Consider the following 15,697-nt stretch of genomic DNA (forward strand, 5'->3'; position numbering starts at 1 on the left):
TGGAATGGACACCGCGATGCCCTGACTCGAAATAAGGCCGGATATCTCTGCAGTGACTTGAATGCAGGCTCGTCTTGCATCTCCCAAGACGAAAGGATGTCTGAATCCCCTGTAGAGACCACAGAGAAAGACCTAGTTCCCCACCTCAACGCGACTGCAGGCCTCACATCCTTTGAAAACTCCAGAGGTACGCGGAGATCAGTGCCTCCAAAGGAGACGATGCCTGACTCCTCGTGAAACTTGATAGGAGTCTCAGGATTCCTGTGGCACGTGGAAAGGGACCGTTGGTCTCCCGCCTCAGCTGGATAGGCGTCCCAATTGCCCTGCCAAGCCTCGAGAGGAATCCCGAGTTGTCCCTCGCAACTAGGCAGGAGTCCTGACCTCGCTGAACAAACACGTGTGTGGAAAGGCCATCCCCGTCGTAACTCGAGAATATACCCCAAGTTCCCGCCGCAACTCGAGAAAAACCATGAGACTTCCCCCTCGCCGCGAGATGAGGCCCGATTCCCCTGCGCTGCATGCAGAGCAATTCCGTGTTGCACATCACACATGAAAGGAGCCTTGATTTCCTTGATGGCACTCCAGGGAACCCCAAGAACACTGTTTCAAGGCTAGAGGGATCCTGAGGTCACTGTAGCAACACGAAAGAGCTGCGTGGACCAAAAATCAACTCGAGATGACAGGTTAGTCCCTAGCTTCGACTCCAGACGAACACCACCTTACCACAAGCACCTCAAGAGGAGGCTTCTCTCAACTCTAGGTATGTGAGAGGAACCCTGAGTTTGCGGCCTCAATTGGAATGGACACCGCGATGCCCTGACTCGAAATAAGGCCGGATATCCCTGCAGTGACATGAATGCAGGCTTGTCTTGCATCTCCCAAGAAGAAAGGATGTCTGAATCCCCTGTGGAGACCACAGAGAAAGACCTAGGTCCCCACCTCATCGCGACCGGAGGCCTCACATCCTTTGAAAACTCGAGAAGCACGCGGAGATCAGTGCCTCCAAAGGAGATGATGTCTGACTCCTCGAGAAACTTGATAGGAGTCCCAGGATTCCTGTGGCACGTGGAAAGGGACCCTTGGTCTCCCGCCTCAGCTGGAGAGGCGTCCCAATTGCCCTGCCATGCCTCGAGGAGAATCCCGAGTTGTCCCTCGCAACTAGGTAGGAGTCCTGACGTCGCTGAACAAACACGTGTGTGGAAAAGACATCCCCGCCGTAACTCGAGAATATACCCCAGGTTCCCGCCGCAACTCTAGAAAAACCATGAGACTTCGCCCTCGCCGCGAGATGAGGCCCGATTCCCCTGCACTGCGTGCAGAGCAATTCCGTGTTGCACATCACACATGAAAGGAGCCTTGATTTCCTTGATGGCACTCCAGAGAAACCCCAAGAACACTGTTTCAAGGCTAGAGGGATCCTGAGGTCACTGTAGCAACACGAAAGAGCTCCGTGGACCAAAAATCAACTCTAGATGAGAGGTTAGTCCCTGGCTTCGAATTCAGAGGAATACCACCTTACCACAAGCACCTCAAGAGGAGGCTTCTCTCAGCTCTTGGTATGTGAGAAGGACCCTGAGTTTGCGGCCTCAAATGAAATGGACACCGTGATGCCCTGACTCGAAATAAGTCCGGATATCCCTGCAGTGACTTGAATGCAGGCTCGTCTTGCATCTCCCAAGAGGAAAGGATGTCTGAATCCCCATTGGAGACCACAGAGAAAGACCTAGTTCCCCACCTCATCGAGACAGGAGGCCTCACATACTTTGAAAACTCCAGAGGTCCGCGGAGATCAGTGCCTCCAAAGGAGATGATGTCTGACTCCTCATGAAACTTGATAGGAGTCCCAGGATTCCTGTGGCACATGGAAAGGGACCCTTGGTCTCCCGCCTCAGCTGGAGAGGCGTCTCAATTGCCCTGCCAAGCCTCCAGGAGAATCCCGAGTTGTCCCTCGCAACTAGGCAGGAGTCCTGACGTCGCTGAACAAACACGTGTGTGGAAGGGCCATCCCCGTCGTAACTAGAGAGTATACCCCAGGTTCCCGCCGCAACTCGAGAAAAAGCATGAGAGTTCCACCTCGCCGCGAGATGAGGCCCGATTCCCCTGCACTGCCTGGAGAGCAATTCCGTGTTGCAAATGACACATGAAAGGAGCCTTGATTTCCTTGATGGCACTCCAGAGAAACCCCAAGAACACTGTTTCAAGGCTAGAGGGATCCTGAGGTCAATGTAGCAACACGAAAGAGCTCCGTGGACCAAAAATCAACTCGAGATGAGAGGTTAGTCCCTGGCTTCGACTCCAGAGGAATACCACCTTACCACAAGCACCTCAAGAGGAGGCTTCTCTCAGCTCTAGGTATGTGAGAGGCACCCTGAGTTTGCGGCCTCAAATGAAATGGACACTGCGATGCTCTGACTCGAAATAAGGCCGGATATCCCTGCAGTGACTTGAATGCAGGCTCGTCTTGCATTTCACAAGAGGAAAGCATGCCTGAATCCCCTGTAGAGACCACAGAGAAAGACCTAGTTCCCCACCTCATCGCGGCCGGAGGCCTCACATCCTTTGAAAACTTCAGAGGTAGGTGGAGATCAGTGCCTCCAACGGACACAATGCCTGACTCCTCGGGAAATTTGATAGGAGTCCCAGAATTCCTGTGGCACGTGGAAAGGGACACTTGGTCTCCCGCCTCAGCTGGAGAGGTGTCCCAATTGCCCTGCCAAGCCTCAAGGAGAATCCCGAGTTGGCCCTCGCAACTAGGCAGGAGTCCTGAAGTCGCTGAACAAACACGTGTGTGGAAGGGCCATCCCCGTCGGAACTCGAGAATATACCCCAGGTTCCCGCCGCAAAGCGAGAAAAACCATTAGACTTCCCCCTCGCCGCGAGATGAGGCCCGATTCCCCTGCACTGCGTGCAAAGTAATTCCGTGTTGCACATCACACATGAAAGGAGCCTTGATTTCCTTGATGGCACTCCAGAGCAACCCCAAGAACACTGTTTCAAGGCTAGAGGGATCCTGAGGTCACTGTAGCAACACGAAAGAGCTCCGTGGACCAAAAATCAACTCGAGATGAGAGGTTAGTCCCTGGCTTCGAATCCAGTGGAATACCACCTTACCACAAGCACCTAAAGAGGAGGCTTCTCTCAGCTCTAGGCATATGTGAGAGGGACCCTGAGTTTGGGGCCTCAAGTGGAATGGACACCGTGAGGCCCTAACTCGAAATAAGGCCGGATATCTCTGCAGTGACTTGAATGCAGGGTCGTCTTGCATCTCCCAAGACGAAAGGATGTCTGAATCCCCTGTAGAGACCACAGAGAAAGACCTAGTTCCCCACCTCATCGCGACAGGAGGCCTCACATCCTTTGAAAACTCCAGAGGGATGCGGAGATCAGTGCCTCCAAAGGAGACGATGCCTGACTCCTCGTGAAACTTGATAGGAGTCCAGGATATCTGTGGCACGTGGAAAGGGACCTTGGTCTCCCGCCTCAGCTGGAGAGGCGTCCCAATTGCCCTGCCAAGCCTCGAGGAGAATCCCGAGTTGTCCCTCGCAACTAGGCAGGAGTCCTGAAGTCGCTGAACAAACACGGGTGTGGAAGGGCCATCCCCGTCGGAACTCGAGAATATACCCCAGGTTCCCGCCGCAAAGCGAGAAAAACCATGAGACTTCCCCCTCGCCGCGAGATGAGGCCCGATTCCCCTGCACTGCGTGCAAAGCAATTCCGTGTTGCACATCAAACATGAAAGGAGCCTTGATTTCCTTGATGGCACTCCAGAGCAACCCCAAGAACACTGTTTCAAGGCTAGAGGGATCCTGAGGTCACTGTAGCAACACGAAAGAGCTGCGTGGACCAAAAATCAAATAGAGATGAGAGGTTAGTCCCTGGCTTCGAATCCAGAGGAATACCACCTTACCACAAGCACCTCAAGAGGAGGCTTCTCTCAGCTCTAGGTATGTGAGAGGGACCCTGAGTTTGCGGCCTCAAGTGGAATGGACACCCCGATGCCCTGACTCGAAATAAGGCCGGATCTCCCTGCAGTGACTTGAATGCAGGCTCGTCTTGCTTCTCCTAAATGAAAGGATGAATGAATCCCCTTTGGAGACCACAGAGAAAGACCTAGTTCCCCACCTCATCGCGACCGGAGGCCTCACATCCTTTGAAAACTCCAGAGGTCCGCGGAGATCAGTGCCTCCAAAGGAGACGATGCCTGACTCCTCGTGAAACTTGATAGGAGTCCCAGGATTCCTGTGGCACGTGGAAATGGACAGTTGGTCTCCCGCCTCAGCTGGAGAGACGTGCCAATTGCCCTGCCAAGCCTCGAGAAGAATCCCGAGTTGTCACTCGCAACTAGGCAGGAGTCCTGACGTCTCTGAACAAACACGTGTGTGGAAGGGCCATCCCCGAAGTAACTCGAGAATATACCCCAAGTTCCTGCCGCAACTCGAGAAAAACCATGAGACTTCCCCCTCGCCGCGAGATGAGGCCCGATTCCCCTGCACTGCGTGTAGAGCAATTCCGTGTTGCAAATCACACATGAAAGGAGCCTTGATTTCCTTGATGGCACTCCAGAGAAACCACAAGAACACTGTTTCAAGGCTAGAGGGATCCTGAGGTCACTGTAGCAACACGTAAGAGCTCCGTGGACCAAAAATCAACTCGAGATGAGAGGTTAGTCCCTGGCTTCGACTCCAGAGGAATACCACCTTACCACAAGCACCTCAAGAGGAGGCTTCTCTCAGCTCTAGGTATGTGAGAGGGACCCTGAGTTTGCGGCCTCAAATGAAAAATACACGGGGATGCCCTGACTCGAAATAAGGCCGGATATCCCTGCAGTGACTTGAATGCAGGCTCGTCTTGCATCTCACAAGAGGAAATCATGCCTGAATCCCCTGTAGAGACCACAGAGAAAGACCTAGTTCCCCACCTCATTGCTTCCCGAGGACTCACATCCTTTGAAAATTCCAGAGGGACGCGGAGATCAGTGCCTCCAAAGGAGACGATGCCTGACTCCTCGTGAAACTTGATAGGAGTCCCAGGATTCCTGTGGAACTTGGAAAGGGACCCTTGGTCTCCCGTCTCAGCTGGAGAGGCGTCCCAATTGACCTTTTAAGCCTCGAGGAGAATCCCGAGTTGTCCCTCACAACTAGGCAGGAGTCCTGACATCGCTGAACAAACACGTGTGTGGAAGGGCCATCCCCATCGAAACTCGAGAATATACCCCAGGTTCCCGCCGCAACTCAAAAAAAACCATGAGACTTCCCCCCCGCCACGTGATGAGGCCCGATTCCCCTGCACTGCGTGCAGAGGAATTCCGTGTTGCACATCACACATGAAAGGAGCCTTGATTTCCTTGATGGCACTCCAGAGAACCCCCAAGAACACTGTTTCAAGGCTAGAGGGATCCTGAGGTCACTGTAGCAACACAAAACAGATCCGTGGACCAAAAGTCAACTCGAGATGAGAGGTTAGTCCCTGGCTTCGACTCCAGAGGAATACCACCTTACCACAAGCACCTCAAGAGGAGGCTTCTCTCACCTCTAGGTATGTGAGAGGGACCCTGAGTTTGCGGCCTCAAGTGGAATGGACACCGCGATGCCCTGACTCGAAATAAGGCCGGATATCCCTGCAGTGACTTGAATGCAGGCTCGTCTTGCATCTCCCAAGACGAAAAGATGTCTGAATCCCGTGTAGAGACCACAGAGAAAGACCTAGTTCCCCACCTCATCGCGACCGGAGGCCTCACATCCTTTGAACACTCCGAGGTACGCGGAGATCAGTGCCTCCAAAGGAGACGATGCCTGACTCCTCGTGAAACTTGATAGGAGTCCCAGGATTCCTTTGGCACGTGGAAAGGGACCCTTGGTCTCCCGCCTCAGCTGGTGAGGCGTCCCAAATGCGCTGCGAAGCCTCTAGGAGAATCCCGAGTTGTCCCTCGCAATTAGGCAGGAGTCCTGACGTCGCTGAACAAACACATGTGTGGAAGGGCCATCCCCGTCATAACTCGAGAATATACCCCAGGTTCCCGCCGCAACTCGAGAAAAACCACGAGACTTCCCCTTCGGCGCGAGATGAGGCCCGATTCCCCTGCACTGCGTGCAGCGCAATTCCATGTTGCACATCACACATGAAAGGAGCCTTGATTTCCTTGATGGCACTCCAGAGAAACCACAAGAACACTGTTTCAAGGCTAGAGGGATCCTGAGGTCACTGTAGCAACACGGAAGAGCTCTGTGGACCAAAAATCAACTCGAGATGACAGGTTAGTCCCTGGCTTCGACTCCAGAGGAATACCACCTTAGTACAAGCACCTCAAGAGGAGGCTTCTGTCAGCTCTAAGTATGTGAGAGGGACCCTGAGTTTGCGGCCTCAAGTGGAATGGACACTGCGATGCCCTGACTCGAAATAAGGCCGGATATCCCTGCAGTGACTTGAATGCAGGCTCGTCTTGCATCTACCAAAACGAAAGGATGTCTGAATCCCCTTTGGAGACCACAGAGAAAGACCTAGTTCCCCACCTCATCACGACCCGAGGCCTCACATCCTTTGAAAACTCCAGAGGTACATGGAGATCAGTGCCTCCAAAGGAGATGATGCCTGACTCCTCGTGAAACTTGACAGGAGTCCCAGGATTCCTGTGGCACGTGCAAAGGGACCCTTGGTCTCCCACCTCAGCTGGAGAGGCCTCCCAATTGCCCTGCCAAGCCTCGAGGAGAATCCCGAGTTGTCCCTCGCAAATAGCCAGGAGTCCTGACGTCGCTGAAGAAACACGTGTGTGGAAGAGCCAATCCCGTCCTTACTCGAGAATATACCCCAGGTTCCCGCCGCAACTCTAGAAAAACCTTGAGACTTCCCCCTCGCCGCGAGATGAGGCCCGATTCCCCTACACTGCGTGCAGAGCAATTCCGTGTTGCACATCACACATGAAAGGAGCCTTGATTTCCTTGATAGCACTCCAGAGAATCCCCAAGAACACTGTTTCAAGGCTAGAGGGATCCTGAGGTCACTGTAGCAGCACGAAAGAGCTCTGAGGACCAAAAATCAACTCGAGATGAGAGGTTAGTCCCTGGCTTCGACTCCAGAGGAATGCCACCTTACCACAAGCACCTCAAGAGGAGGCTTCTCTCACCTCTAGGTATGTGAGAGGGACCCTGAGTGTGTGGCCTCAAGTGGAATGGACACCACGATGCCCTGACGCGAAATAAGGCCGGATATCCCTGCAGTGACTTGAATGCAGGCTCGTCTTGCATCTCCCAAGACGAAAGGATGTCTGAATCCCCTGTGGAGACCACAGATTAAGACCTAGTTCCCCACCTCATTGCGACCGGGGGCCTCACATCCTTTGAAAACTCCAGATGTACGCGGAGATCAGTGCCTCCAAAGGAGACGATGCCTGACTCCTCGTGAAACTTGATAGGAGTCCCAGGATTCCTGTGGCACGTGGAAAGGGACCCTTGGTCTCCCGCCTCAGCTGGAGAGGCGTCCCAATTGCCCTGCCAAGCCTCGAGGAGAATCCCGAGTTGTCCCTCGAAACTAGGCAGGAGTCCTGACGTCGCTGAACAAACACGTGTGTGGTAGGGCCATCCCCGTCGTAACTCGAGAATATACCCCAGGTTACCCCCGCAACTCGAGAAAAACCCTTAGACTTCCCCCTCGCTGCGAGATGAGGCCCGATTCCCCTGCACTGCGTGCAGAGCAATTCCGTGTTGCACATCACACAGAAAAGGAGCCTTGATTTCCTTGATGGCACTCCAGAGAAACCCCAAGAACACTGTTTCAAGTCTAGAGGGACCCTGAGGTCACTGTAGCAATATGAAAGAGCTCCTTGGACCAAAAATCAACTCGAGATGAGAAGTTAGTCCCTGGCTTGGACTCCAGAGGAATACCACCTTACCACAAGCACCTGAAAAGGAGGCTTCTCTCAGCTCTAGGTATGTGAGTGGGACCTTGAGTTTGCAGCCACAAGTGGAATGGACACCGCGATGCCCTGACTCAAAATAAGGCCGGATATCCCTGCAGTGACTTGAATGCAGGCTTGTCTTGCATCTCCCAAGACGAAAGGATGTCTGAATCCCCTGTGGAGACCACAGATTAAGACTTGGTTCCCCACCTCATTGCGACCGGGGGCCTCACATCCTTTGAAAACTCCAGATGTACGCGGAGATCAGTGCCTCCAAAGGAGACGATGCCTGACTCCTCGTGAAACTTGATAGGAGTCCCAGGATTCCTGTGGCTCGGGGAAAGGGACCCTTAGTCTCACGCCTCAGCTGGAGAGGCGTCCCAATTGCCCGGCCAAGCCTCGAGGAGAATCCCGAGTTGTCCCTCGCAACTAGGCAGGAGTCCTGACATCGCTGAACAAACACGTGGGTGGAAGGGCCATCCCCGTCATAACTCGAGAATATACCCCAGGTTCCCGCCGCACCTCAAGAAAACCTAGACTTCCCCCTCGCCGCGAGATGAGGTCCGATTCCCCTGCACTGCGTGCAGAGCAATTCCGTGTTGCACATCACACATGAAAGGAGCCTTAATTTCCTTGATGGCACTCCAGAGAAACCCCAAGAACACTGTTTCAAGGCTAGTGGGACCCACAGGTCACTGTAGCAACACGAAAGAGCTCCGTGGACCACAAATCAACTCGAGATGAGAGGTTAGTCCCTGGCTTCGACTCCAGAGGAATACCACCTTACCACAAGCACCTCAAGAGGAGGCTTCTCTCAACTCTAGGTATGTGAGAGGGTCCCTGAGTTTGCGGCCTCAAGTGGAATGGACACCGCGATGCCCTGACTCGAAATAAGGCCGGATATCCCTGCAGTGACTTGAATGCAGGCTCGTCTTGCATCTCCCAAGACGAAAGGATGTCTGAATTCCCTGTGGAGAAAACAGAGAAAGACCTAGTTCCCCACCTCATCGCGACCAGAGGGCTCACATCCTTTGAAAACTCCAGAGGTACGCGGAGATCAGTGCCTCCAAAGGAGACGATGCCTGACACCTCGTGAAACTTGATAGGAGTCCCAGGATTCCTGTGGCATGTGGAAAGGGACCCTTGGTCTACCGCCTCAGCTGGAGAGGCGTCCCAATTGCCCTGCCAAGCCTCGAGGAGAATCCCGACTTGTCCCTCGCATCTAGGCAGGAGTCCTGACGTCGCTGAACAAACACTTGTGTGGAAGGGCCATCCCCGACATAACTCGAAAATATACCCAGGGTGCCAGCCGCAACTCGAGAAAAACCATGAGACTTACCCCTCGCCGCGAGATGAGGCCCGATTCCCTTGCACTGCGTGCAGAGCAATTCCGTCTTGCACATCACACAGGAAAGGAGCCTTGATTTCCTTCATGGCACTCCAGAGAAACCCCAAGAACACTGTTTCAAGGCAAGAGGGACCCTGAGGTCACTGTAGCAACACGAAAGAGCTTCGTGGACCAAACCTCAACTCGAAATGAGAGGTTAGTTCCTGGCTTCGACTCCAGAGGAATACGGCCTTACCACAAGCACCTCAAGAGGAGGCTTCTCTCAGCTCTAGGTATGTGAGATGGACCCTGAGTTTGCAGCCTCAAGTGGAATGGAAACGGGGATGCCCTGACTCGAAATAAGGCCGGATATCCCTGCAGTGACTTGAATGCAGGCTCGTCTTGCATCTCCCAAGACGAAAGGATGTCTGAATCCCCTGTGGAGACCACAGAGAAAGACGTAGTTCCCCACCTCATCGCGACCGGAGGCCTCACATCCTTTGAAAACTCCAGAGGTACACGGAGATCAGTGCCTCCAACAGAGACGATGCCTGACTCCTCGTGAAAATTGATAGGAGTCCCAGGATTCCTGTGGCACGTGGAAAGGGACACTTGGTCGCCCGCCTCAGGTGGAGAGGCGTCCCTATTGCCCTGCCAAGCCTCGAGGAGAATCCCGAGTTGTCCCTCGCAACTAGGCAGGAGCCCTGACGTCGCTGAACAAACACGTGTGTGGAAGGCCATCCCCGTCTTAACTCGAGAATATACCCCAGCTTCCTGCCGCAACTCGAGAAAAACCATGAGACTTCCCCCTCGCCCCGAGATGAGGCCCGATTCCCCTCCACTGCGTGCAGAGCAATTCCGTGTTGCACATCACACATGAAAGGAGCCTTGATTTCCTTGATGGCACTCCAGAGAAACCCCAAGAACACTGTTTCAAGGCTAGAGGAATGCTGAGGTCACTGTACCAACACGAAAGAGGACCGTGGACCAAAAATCAACTCGAGATGAGAGGTTATTCCCTGGCTTCAACTCCAGATGAATACCTCCTTACACAAGCACCTCAAGAGGAGGCTTCTCTCAGCTCTAGGTATGTGAGAGGGACCCTGAGTTTGCGGCCTCAAGTGGAATGGACACCGCGATGCCCTGACTCGAAATAAGGCTGGATATCCCTGCAGTGACTTGAATGCAGGCTCGTCTTGCATCTCCCAAGACGAAAGGATGTCTGAATCCCCTGTGGAGAACACACAGAAAGACCTAGTTCCCCACCTCATCGTGACCGGAGGCCTCACATCTTGGAAAACTCCAGAGATACGCGGAGATCAGTGCCTCCAAAGAAGACGATGCCTGACTCCTCTTGAAACTTGATTGGAGTCCCAGGATTCCTGTGGCATGTGGAAAGGGACCCTTGGTCTCCCGCCTCAGCTGGAGAGGCGTCCCAATTGCCCTGCCAAGCCTCGAGGAGAATCCCGAGTTGTCCCTCGCAACTAGGCAGGAGCCCTGACATCGCTGAACAAACACGTGTGTGGAAGGGCCATCCCCGTCGTAACTCGAGAATATACCCCAGGTTCCCGCCGCAACTCGAGAAAAACCATGAGACGTCCCCCTCGCCGCGAGATGAGGCCCGATTCCCCTGCCCTGCGTGCAGAGCAATTTCGTGTTGCACATCAAACATGAAAGGAGCCTTGATTTCCTTGATGGCACTCCAGAGACACCCCAAGAACACTGTTTCAAGGCTAGAGGGATCCTGAGGTCACTGTAGCAACACGAAAGAGCTCCGTGGACCAAAAATCAACACGAGATGAGAGGTTAGTCCCTGGCTTCAACTCCAGAGGAATACCACCTTACCACAAGCACCTCAAGAGGAGGCTTCTCTCAGCTATAGGTATGTGAGAGGGACCCTGAGTTTGCGGCCTCAAATGGAATGGAAACGGGGATGCCCTGACTCGAAATAAGGCCAGATATCCCTGCAGTGACTTGAATGCAGGCTCGTCTTGCATCTCCCAGGACGAAAGGATGTCTGAATCCCCTGTGGAGAACACAGAGAAAGACCTAGTTCCCCACCTCATCGCGACCGGAGGCCTCACATCCTTTGAAAACTCCAGAGGTACACGGAGATCAGTGCCTCCAACAGAGACGATGCCTGACTCCTCGTGAAAATTGATAGGAGTCCCAGGATTCCTGTGGCACGTGGAAAGGGACACTTGGTCTCCCGCCTCAGCTGGAGAGGCGTCCCTATTGCCCTTCCAAGCCTCAAGGAGAAACCCGAGTTGTCCCTCGCAACTAGGCCGGAGTCCTGACGTCGCTGAACAAACACGTGTGTGGAAGGCCATCCCCGTCGGAACTCGAGAATATACCCCAGGTTCCTGCCGCAACTCGAGAAAAACCATGAGACTTCCCCCTCGCCGGGAGATGAGGCCCGATTCCCCTGCACTGCGTGCAGAGCAACTCCGTGTTGCACATCACACATGAAAGGAGCCTTGATTTCCTTGATGGTACTCCAGAGAAACCTCAAGAACACTGTTTCAAGGCTAGAGGAATGCTGAGGCCACTGTACCAACACGAAAGAGCACCGTGGACCAAAAGTCAACTCGAGATGAGAGGTTAGTCCCTGGCTTCGACTCCAGAGGAATACCACCTTACCACAAGCACCTCAAGAGGAGGCTTCTCTCAGCTCTAGGTATGTGAGAGGGACCCTGAGTTTGCGGCCTCAAGTGGAATGGACAGCGCGATGCCCTGACTAGAATAAGGCTGTATATCCCTGCAGTAACTTGAATGCAGGCTCGTCTTGCATCTCCCAAGACGAAAGGATGTCTGAATCCCCTGTGGAGACCACAGAGAAAGACCTAGTTCCCCACCTCATCGCGACCGGAGGCCTCATATCCTTTGAAAACTCCAGAGGTACGCAGAGATCAGTGCCTCCAAAGGAGTCGATGCCTTACTCCTCGTGAAACTTGATAGGAATCCCAGGATTCCTGTGGCACGTGGGAAGGGACACTTGGTCTCCCGCCTGAGCTGGAGAGGCGTCCCAATTGCCCTGCCAAGCCTCGAGGAGAATCCCGAGTTGTCCCTCCCAACTAGGAAGGAGTCCCGACGTCGCTGAACAAACACGTGTGTGGAAGGGCCATCCCCGTCGGAACTCGAGAATATACCCCAGGTTCCCGCCGCAACTCGAGAAAAACCATGTACTTCCACTCGCCACAAGATGACACCCGATTCTCCTGCACTGCGTGCAGAGCAATTCCGTGTTGCACATCACACATGAAAGGAGCCTTGACTTCCTTGATGGCACTCCAGATAAACCCCAAGAACACTGTTTCAAGGCTAGAGGGATCCTGAGGTCACTGCAGCAACACGAAAGAGCTCCGTGGACAAAACATCAACTCGAGATGAGAGGGTAGTCCCCGGCTTCGACTCCAGACGAATACCACCTTACCGCAAGCACATCAAGAGGAGGCTTCTCTCAGCTCTAGGTATGTGAGAGGGACCCTGAGTTTGCGGCCTCAAGTGGAATGGACACCGCGATGCCCTGCCTCGAAATAAGGCCGGATATCCCTGCAGTGACTTGAATGCAGGCTCGTCTTGCATCTCCCAAGACAAAAGGATGTCTGAATCCCATGTGGAGACCACAGAGAAAGACCTAGTTCCCCACCTCATCGCGACCGGAGGCCTCACATCCTTTGAAAACTCCAGAGGTACGCGGAGATCAGTGCCTCCAAAGGAGACGATGCCTGTCTCCTGGTGAAACTTGATAGGAGTCCCAGGATTCCTGTGGCATGTGGAAAGGGACCCTTGGTCTCCCGCCTCAGCTGGAGAGCCGTCCCTATTTCCCTGCCAAGCCTCGAGGAGTATCCCGAGTTCTCCCTCGCAACTAGGCAGGAGTCCTGACGTCGCTGAACAAACACGCGAGTGGAAGGGCCATCCGCGTCGTAACTCGAGAATATAGCCCATGTTCCCGGCACAACTCGAGAAAAACCATGAGACTTCCCCCTCGCCTCGAGATGAGGCACGATTCCCCTGCACTGCGTGCAGAACAATTCCGTTTTGCACATCACACATGAAAGGAGCCTTGATTTCCTTGATGGCACTCCAGAGAAACCCCAAGAACACTGCTTCAAGGCTAGAGGGATCCTGAGGTCACTGTAGCAACACGAAAGAGCTCCGTGGAACAAGAATCAACTCCAGATGAGAGGTTAGTCCCTGGCTTCGACTCCAGAGGAATACCACCGTACCACAAGCACCTCAAGAGGAGGCGTCTCGCAGCTCTAGGTATGTGAGAGCGACCCTGAGTTTGCGGCCTCAAGTGGAACGGACACCGCGATGCCCTGACTCGAAATAAGTCCGGATATCCCTGCAGTGCCTTGAATGCAGGCTCGTCTTGCATCTCCCAAGACGAAAGGGTGTCTGAATGCCCTGTGGTGACCACAGAGAAAGACCTAGTTCCCCACCTCATCGCGACCGGAGGCCTCACATCATTTGAAAACTCCAGACGTACACGGAGATCAGTGCCTCCAAAGGAGACGATGCCTGACTCCTCGTGAAACTTGATAGGAGTCCCAGGATTCCTGTGGCACGTGGAAAGGGACCCTTCGTCTCCCGCCTCAGCTGGAGAAGCGTCCCAATTGCCCTGCCAAGCCTCGAGGTGAATCCCAAGTCGTCGCTCGCAACTAGGCAGGAGTCCTGACGTCGCTGAACAAACACGTGTGTGGAAGGGCCATGCCCATCTAAACTCGAGAATATACCCCAGGTTCCCGCCGCAACTCGAGAGAAACCATGAGACTTACCAGTCGCCGCGAGATGAGGCCCGATTCCCCTGCACTGCGTGCAGAGCAATTCCGTGTTGCACATCACACGTGAAAGGAGCCTTGATTTCCTTGATGGCACTCCAGAGAAACCCCAAGAACACTGTTTCAAGGCTAGAGGGATCCTCAGGTCACTGAATCAACATGAAAGAGCTCCGTGGACCAAGAATCAACTCGAGATGAGATGTTAGTCCCTGGCTTCGACTCCAGAGGAATACCACCTTACCACAAGCACGTCAAAGGAGGCTTCTCTCAGCTCTAGGTATGTGAGAGGGACCCTGAGTTTGTGGCATTAAGCGGAATGGACACCGCGATGCCCTGACTCGCAATAAGTCCGGATATCATTGCAGTGACTTCAATGCAGGCTCGTCTTGCATCTCCCAAGACGAAAGGATGTCTGAATCCCCTGTGGAGACCACAGAGAAAGACCTAGTTCCACACCTCATCGCGACAGGAGGCCTCATATCATTGGAAAACTCCAGACGTACACGGAGATCAGTGGCTCCAAAGGAGACGATGCCTGACTCCTCGTGAAACTTGATAGGAGTTCCAGGATTCCTGTGGCACGTGGAAAGGGACCCTTGGTCTCCCCACTCAGCTGGAGAGGCTTCCCAATTGTCCTGCCAAGCCTCGAGGAGAATCCCGAGTTGTCCCTCGCAACTAGGCAGGAGTCCTGACGTCGCTGAACAAAAACGTGTGTGGAAGGGCCATCCCCGTCGTAACTCGAGAATATACCCCAGGTTCCCGCCGCAACTCGAGAAAAACCATGAGACTTCCCCCTCGCCGAGAGATGAGGCCCGATTCCCCTGCACTGCGTGCAGAGCAATTCCGTGTTACACATCACACATGAAAGGAGCCTTGATTTCCTTGATGGCACTCCAGAGAAACCCCAAGAACACTGTTTCAAGGCTAGAGGGATCCTGAGGTCACTGGAGCAACACCAAAGAGCTCCGTGGACCAAAAATCAACTGGAGATGAGAGGTTAGTCCCTGGCTTCGACTCCAGAGGAATACCAACTTACCACAAGCACCTCAAGAGGAGGCTTCTCTCAGCTCTAGGTTTGTGAGAGGGACCCTGAGTTTGCGGCCTCAAGTGGAATGGACACCGCGATGCCCTGACTCGAAATAAGTCCGGATATACCTGCAGTGACGTGAATGCAGGCTCGTCTTGCATCTCCCAAGACGGAAGGATGTCTGAATCCCCTGTGGAGACCACAGAGAAAGACCTAGTTCCCCACCTCATCGCGACCGGAGGCCTCACATCCTTTGAAAATTCCAGAGATACGTGGAGATCAGTGCCTGCAAAGGAGACGATGCCTGACTCCTCGTGAAACTTGATAGGAGTCCCAGGATTCCTGTGGCATGTGGAAAGGGACCCTTGGTCTCCCGCCTCAGCTGGAGAGGCGTCCCAATTGCCCTGCCAAGCCTCGAGGAGAATCCCGAGTTGTCCCTTGCAACTAGGCAGGAGTCCTGACATCGCTGAACAAACACGTGTGGGGAAGGGCCATCCCCATCGTAACTCGAGAATATAACCCAGGTTGCCGTCGCAACTCGAGAAAAACAATGAGACTTCCCCCTCGCCGAAAGATGAGGCCCGATTCCCCTGCAAGGTGTGCAGAGCAATTCCGTGTTGCACATCACACATGAAAGGAGCCTTGATTTCCTTGATGCCACTCCAGAG

Source organism: Cervus elaphus, unplaced genomic scaffold, assembly GCF_910594005.1.
Source record: "Cervus elaphus unplaced genomic scaffold, mCerEla1.1, whole genome shotgun sequence".
NCBI lineage: Eukaryota > Metazoa > Chordata > Mammalia > Artiodactyla > Cervidae > Cervus > Cervus elaphus.